This window comes from Salmo salar, chromosome ssa13 (genome assembly GCF_905237065.1).
Source record: "Salmo salar chromosome ssa13, Ssal_v3.1, whole genome shotgun sequence".
Classification (NCBI taxonomy): Eukaryota; Metazoa; Chordata; class Actinopteri; order Salmoniformes; family Salmonidae; genus Salmo; species Salmo salar.
Window position 1 is genome coordinate 94935082 of NC_059454.1, and position 6890 is coordinate 94941971.

Consider the following 6890-nt stretch of genomic DNA (forward strand, 5'->3'; position numbering starts at 1 on the left):
CAATTATCCTAAGTCCCTCTTTGTGGCACCTGACCACACGACTGAACAGTAGTCCAGGTGCGACAAAATGAGGGCCTGTAGAACCTGCCTTGTTGAAAATGCTGTTAAGAAGGCAGAACAACACTTTATTATGGACAAAGGCCTTGGCTGTGGGAAGAAAGTTAGGGACAGAGGCTGGTCTGAGCCACATAAAATATATTCTTTCAAACCAGCAAGATGCGGATTCCATTTTTGCTTGTTATTGTGCATTGAATGTACCTGTGTGGGGAGAAAGCTAGGGACAGAGGCTGGACAAAGGCTTTGGCTGTGGGGAGAATGTTACAGAGAGAAACTGGACACAGTCTTTGGATGTCTTGAAAAGTTGCTTGGAATCCTCTGAAGACTGAACTACACAGCACTATTTATGTTGGGGATTGGAGTCTATTTTAATGTATTATTCAAGTGGCTCCTGTATAAACTGGTTGGGTAAAGTATGAGGTTCTGCAATCCACTCTGTGAACATTTGTCACAGCTGTTCGAAGGAGCGGACCAAGATGCAGCGTTTTCGTAGTTCCACATATTTATTAAAAGTGAAACTGAATGCAAACATAGAAAACTTGAAATACCAAAACAACAAACCGGGACGCAGCGAGGACAACACACTACTCTAAAGACAATAACCCACAAACAACAATGAGGAAAAACCCCTACTTAAATATGATCTCTAATCAGAGGCAATGAGGATCAGCTGCCTCCAATTAGAGATCAACCCCAAACAATCCCAACATAGAAATAGAAAACTAGAATTTAAACATAGAACTAGAAAACATAGATCAGCCAAAAATCACCCCCGTCACGCCCTGCCCTACTCTACTATAGAAAATGACATCTTACTAGGGTCAGGACGTGACAACATTCCAATTTCCCATGGTTACAGATCACTGAAGAATGAATTGGTTTGTGTTTTATCCAAGAGCTTAATCCAGTAATATCATCCAATTATATGTTGTCAGTGGCCTGACCTGAACAGGTCCTGCCATATGTTCTGACAGATTTGACTAATCGAAACAGGGAAATTGAATGAGGATACAGCGAGGCTGTGGTTCTGTGACCTATCACATCATAAACCACCAGCTTCCCTATTCTACCTAGATGAGCTTGAACTTTTTGTGGTCCATCAAAGAATGCAACATTGTGATAACGTTTATATTTACCATGTCTGGACATTATCAGTTAATACAGCCACTTGGCAAAGATTCCTGGATTAATTTCTCAGAATGCCTTTGGCTGTGGGGAGAAAGCTAGGGACAGAGGCTGGACAAAGGCTTTGTCTTTGGGGAGAAAGCTAGGGACAGAGGCTGGACAAAGGCTTTGTCTTTGGGGAGAAAGCTAGGGACAGAGGCTGGACAAAGGCTTTGGCTATTTTATTTATTCAAACCCTCAGTTTGAATAAAAGCCTGAGCACAAATTATCTGTGTTGTCTGTAACTGTTGTAACAGTCCGCAAAAACATGCAGGCCATCAGGAATAACTGGAGAGGATAGGAGTGAACAAGAGAGACTGTTCCTCAGGACTAGATGACTGATTAGGAAAATATTACTCAGCCTTAACTGAGCCTGCGGTTTGTCATTGTGTCTCTACCACACTGCCTGGCATCTGTGGGCAGAACACAACTGGCATGTCTGAGGCTGAGCAATACGGCTATAGGGGAAAGCTTTACAAGACTATAGTCCTGACTCCGTAGACTACAGGACTCAACATTTGTTCGACATTGAGAAGAGTAGTGAATGCATGATCTCTTCAATTGTCATGCTCCGGTCCCCCTTTATACACCATTGTAATGAAATGACCTCTGCTCTGAGTCTGAGCTGGTTCTATCAAGAGTGAGAGTTCTCTGGCTTGCCTTTACAGGATATAGAAGCACAATGCCTGCCTTCCTATCCTGTTCTTACACTCATCTCAAGGTCTCAGGCACATAAAATATGTTCTTTCAAACCAGCGAGTTGCGAATTCCGTTTTTGCTTGTTATTGTGCATTGAAAGTACCTCAACAATTTAAAACCTGCATGAATGCACGGTACATAAAGAGATGGAAGTTGTCAAGTCACATAACATCCACAATAGAGCTGGAGCTGTAGATTCCTGAGTCACAACCTCAATAAGTCAACAAACACTGAGGCTTGGGTGAACTTTCCATGCCCGAAATGAAGCCTGCTGCCCAACCATTACGATCTTATACAGATCCAGCACCAGCAAATGAATGAGAAGTCAACAGACGGGTTGGGGTTATTGACACACTAACTGTCATTGATTAACTCACAGACTTTCCAAAAACACACAGTATTTTGCTGCTCTGCAGTGGTGGAAAAAGTGTCCAGTTGTCATACTTGAGTAAAAGTAAAGATATCTTAATAGAAAATGACTCAAGTAAAAGTGAAAGTCACCCAGTAAAATAATACTTGAGTAAAAGTCTAAAACTATTTGGTTTTAAATATACTTAAGTATCAAAAGTAAATGTAATTGCTAAAATATACTTAAGTATCAAAAGTAAAAGTACAAATAATTTCAAATTCCTTATATTAAGCAAAGCAGATGGCGCCATGTTATTGTTTTTTTAATGTACGGAAAGCCAGGGACACACTCCAACACTCAGACATAATTTACAAACAAAGCATGTGTGTTTAGTGAGTCCACCAGATCAGAGGCAGTAGGGATGACCAGGGATGTTGCCATGATAAGCGTGTGAATTGGACCCTTTTCCTGTCCTGCTAAGCATTCAAAATGTAACGATTACTTTTGGGAGTCAGGGAAAATGTATGGAGTAAAAAGTTTAAAAAAATTATTTAGGAATGTAGTGAAGTAAAAGTAAAAGTTGTCAAAAATATAAATAGTAAAGAAAAGTACAGATACCCCAAAAAAACTACTTTTAAGTAGTACTTTCAAATATTTTTACTTAAGTACTTAACACCACTGCTGCTCCTGTAGTGTATTGACGTTAAAGGTCATACACTAGATGTGTACAATATTCCCAAATGTTGGGTTTCATTGGAATCTACTTCCTTATGGTACACCATATGTATCTCATAGCCGCAGGTAGCCTATTTGTTAAGAGCTTGGGGACAGTAACCAAAAGGTTGCTAGTTTTAATCCAAGAGCCGGCAAAGTGGAAGAATCTGATGTTCTACCCTTGAGTAAGGCAGTTAACCCCAACAACAACTGCTCCCTGGGCGCTGATAACATTGGTGTCGATTATTAAGGCAGCCCCCTGCACCACTCTGATTCAGAGTGGTTGGGTTAAATGTGGAGGACACATTTCTGTTGAATGCATTCAGTTGTGCAATTGACTATGTATCCTCCTTTCCCATAACCTGATGTAGGGAATAATGTTAATCAAAAAACCTGGCTAATACATATTTGGCTATGATGAGAGGGCAACCTCTCTATGAACCAAACAAAACCCTGGGGTATTTCCACTTGAGGAAGATTAGATAAATTGACCGTCTGGCCTTTTTGAATGGTTCTCGATCCAAACATAGAGTCAACTCCCTGCTCCCTCAGCCCAGTGCAGCAATCCTAGGAGAAATCAGGCTGTCTGGCGTTTCAATCTAATCTAAAGCCTGTGACAAATAGCACGCTGTGTGACAAAAACATATAGTACACATACAACAGGAATCCTGCAGCAACAGGAAATGTGAATTATGGTGGATGAGGTGGATTGAGACGCAGCCCATGAAAAAAACACATCTCAAGCTTAAACAGACAGATTTTGATGGGAAATGTTTATTATGCTAATTGGATTTCTGCGGGACCGTGGACATCGACTCTAGGGGGTTAATGGACATTTTTGTATTGGTTTCTATATTTTCCATAAGGGAAAATGAAGTCTGAAATCTCTAAGTAGAAGTTACAACCTTCAGAAGCCCTTTCAAACATCAAACACACTTCTAGTTTTACATTTCCTGCATTAGAGGAAAGTTCTCTTGCGTCAGGGTGACCAAATTACATCTGTATGCAACCTGCCCACCCATCTCTATTTCTGTCCTATAGAGACATACCTAAACACAGAAACCAAAACACCACATACGCGTTCATAAAAACACACAATTTTCAGTTTAAATACTGGATTAAAAGGGTTTATGGAGAAAAGATTTAGAGTGCAGGGTAAAGTGAGGGAGAGAAGGAGAGAGCGGTGGAACTGAGGCAGACAAAAATACTGGTGGCGTTAGGGAGACACATGCATCTACCTGAGAGCAGAGCAGAGAGGAGAGGAGAGGACAGGAGAGTCTGCTCCTGAGAGGAGAGCAACGGAGTGGGATCTATTCCCATGGCTTCAACCAGTGACTCATATCCTACCCGGCATGCAAAGTGCTGGATGTTTATCATGGCATTGAGAGAGGGATCGCGCGAGGAGTGTGAGAGAAAGGAAAATTGAGGTTGACTTTGGAGTAGTGTGTGTTTGGGAGGATGTGGAGGTAGGGATCCCAGCCAGTGTTGTGTGCCTGCCTGGGCGGCGTCTCCTGGGGTGTGATGTCATGGGGACTGGAGGGGTATAATGACGTCAAACACTCAGAACAGGAAAGGGCCACACACACACACATCCAATGACAGCCGCATGCAGTTCTCTCGCTGCACCCTCCTCATGCACCTCTCCCTTGTTTCCATGATGGCTGAGATTCATTGCAGTTCCCTGCGAGCTGAAGCTTTGTCTTGCTGCATGCATGGTTGGCACTGGGAGCCACGGTGACAGCAGGACACGTCATGTCATTCCATTCCGGCACTGCTGTCCACTGTGCACATGCTGTCACACTGGTCTGAGTGTTCAGTCACTGAATGTCATAGTACTAGACACACACACACAACCTGTCACCTCTCTCTCTTCTCTGCTCTGAAACATTCAAGGCCTTCCATCCATTATTCAGCTGGTACCGCAATGCAACACTGCCAGTCCGCCTGACACTTTCTCTTCACACTACACTAAAAGTCCCTTTGAATGAAATACTTCCGGATACTCACAGGAAATTCACAGAAAATTAAAGCTATTGGAATAAATTCTTATTTACTATTGGTCTTCAGGTATGCTGTCTTACTGTCACATGGACATTATTTCTGATACTGTACCTACAATTTTACCTTGACCTACAGAACCAGTCAAAAGTTTGGACACCTAGTCATTCAAGGGCTTTTCATTATTTTTACTATTTTCTACATTGTCGAATAATTGTGAAGACATCAAAACTATGAAATAATACATATGAAACATTGTAGTAACCAAAAATGTGTAAAACAAATCAAAATATATTTATATTTGAGATTCTTCAAAGTAGCCACCCTTTGCCTTGATGACAGCTTTGCAAACGCTTGGCATTCTCTCAACCAGCTTAACGAGTAATGCTTTTCCAACAGTCTCGAAGGAGTTCCCACATATGCTGAGCAAGTGTTGGCTGATTTTCCTTCACTCTGCGGTCCAACTCGCCCCAAACCATCTCAATTGGGTTGAGGTCGGGTGATTGTGGAGGCCAGGTCATCTGATGCAGCACTCCATCACTCTCCTTCTTGGTCAAATAGCCCTTACACAGCCTGGAGGTGTGTTTTGGGTCATTGTCCTGTTGAAAAACAAATAATAGTCCCACTAAGCACAAACCAGATGGGATGGCGTATAGCTGCAGAATGCTGTGGGATCTATGCTGGTTAAGTGTGCCTTGAATTCTAAGTAATTCACAGACAGTATTAGGAATCAAGGTAAGACCCAGATGCAGACCGTGTCGAAGTAACAATGTTTATTATAGCAACAGGGGCAAAGGTACAGGATGGCAGGCAGGCTCAGGTCAGGTAGAGGTTGGTAATCCAGAGGTGGGCAAAGGTACAGGACGGCATGCAGGGTCAGGAGCAGGCAGAGTCGTCAGGCGGGTGGGTACAGGGTCAGGACAGGCAAGGGTCAAAAACCAGGAGGATGAGAAAATAGAGACTGGGGAAAAGCAGGAGCTGACACCTGTTTGACCGGGGTGCCGGCGGTGGAAGTCGGCGATGAGGGCTGGGTCCAGGCGTCTCTAGCAGGAACCTAGCACCTCTCCTCCGGGCCATAACCCTCCCAGTCAGCCAGGTACTGGAAACCACTGCCCTGTGGTTGAACCCTCAGGAGGAGTCTCACCATGTGCACCGGATGGCGGGGTGGGCCTGGAAATAGAAGACAAAGGGATGTGAGACACAGGCTTAATTCTAGACACATGGAATGTAGGATGAATACGAAGGGTACGGGGAAACAGAAGATGAACAGCAGAGGGACTAATCATTTTAGAGATGGGAAACGGGCCAATAAACTGGGGGGAGAGTTTGCAAGAATCCACCCGGAGGGGTAGATCCCGTGTGGATAGCCATACCTTCTGCCTGAGACTATACCGGGGAGCCGGGGTCCAATGGCAATCCGCTTGTTGTCGATACCTGGAGGTGGTCTTGAGCAGGCCCGACCGGGCTCTTCTCCAGGTACAACGACAGCGGCGGACAAACATCTGGGCAGAAGGTACGCCGACCTCTTCCACCTGCTCGGGGAAGAGCGGGGGCCGATACCCCAGGGAACACTCAAAGGGCGATAGGCCCATGGCAGAGCATGGAAGGGTGTTGCGTGCGTATTCCACCCACACAAGCTGCTGGCTCCAGGTGGTGGGGTTGGCAGAAACAAGGCAGCGCAGAGTTGTCTCAAGGTTGGCTCGCTCCGACTGGCCATTGGACTAGGGGTGGAACCCAGAGGACAGGCTGGCTGACAACCCAATGAGGATGCAGAACTGGGACGAGAACTGGGACGAGAACTGTGGACCCCGGTCAGAGACCATGTCCACGGGCAGTCCATGGATCTGGAAGATGTGCTGCACCATGAGCTGGGCTGTCTCCTTGGCCGAGGGTAGTTTGGGGAGAGGAA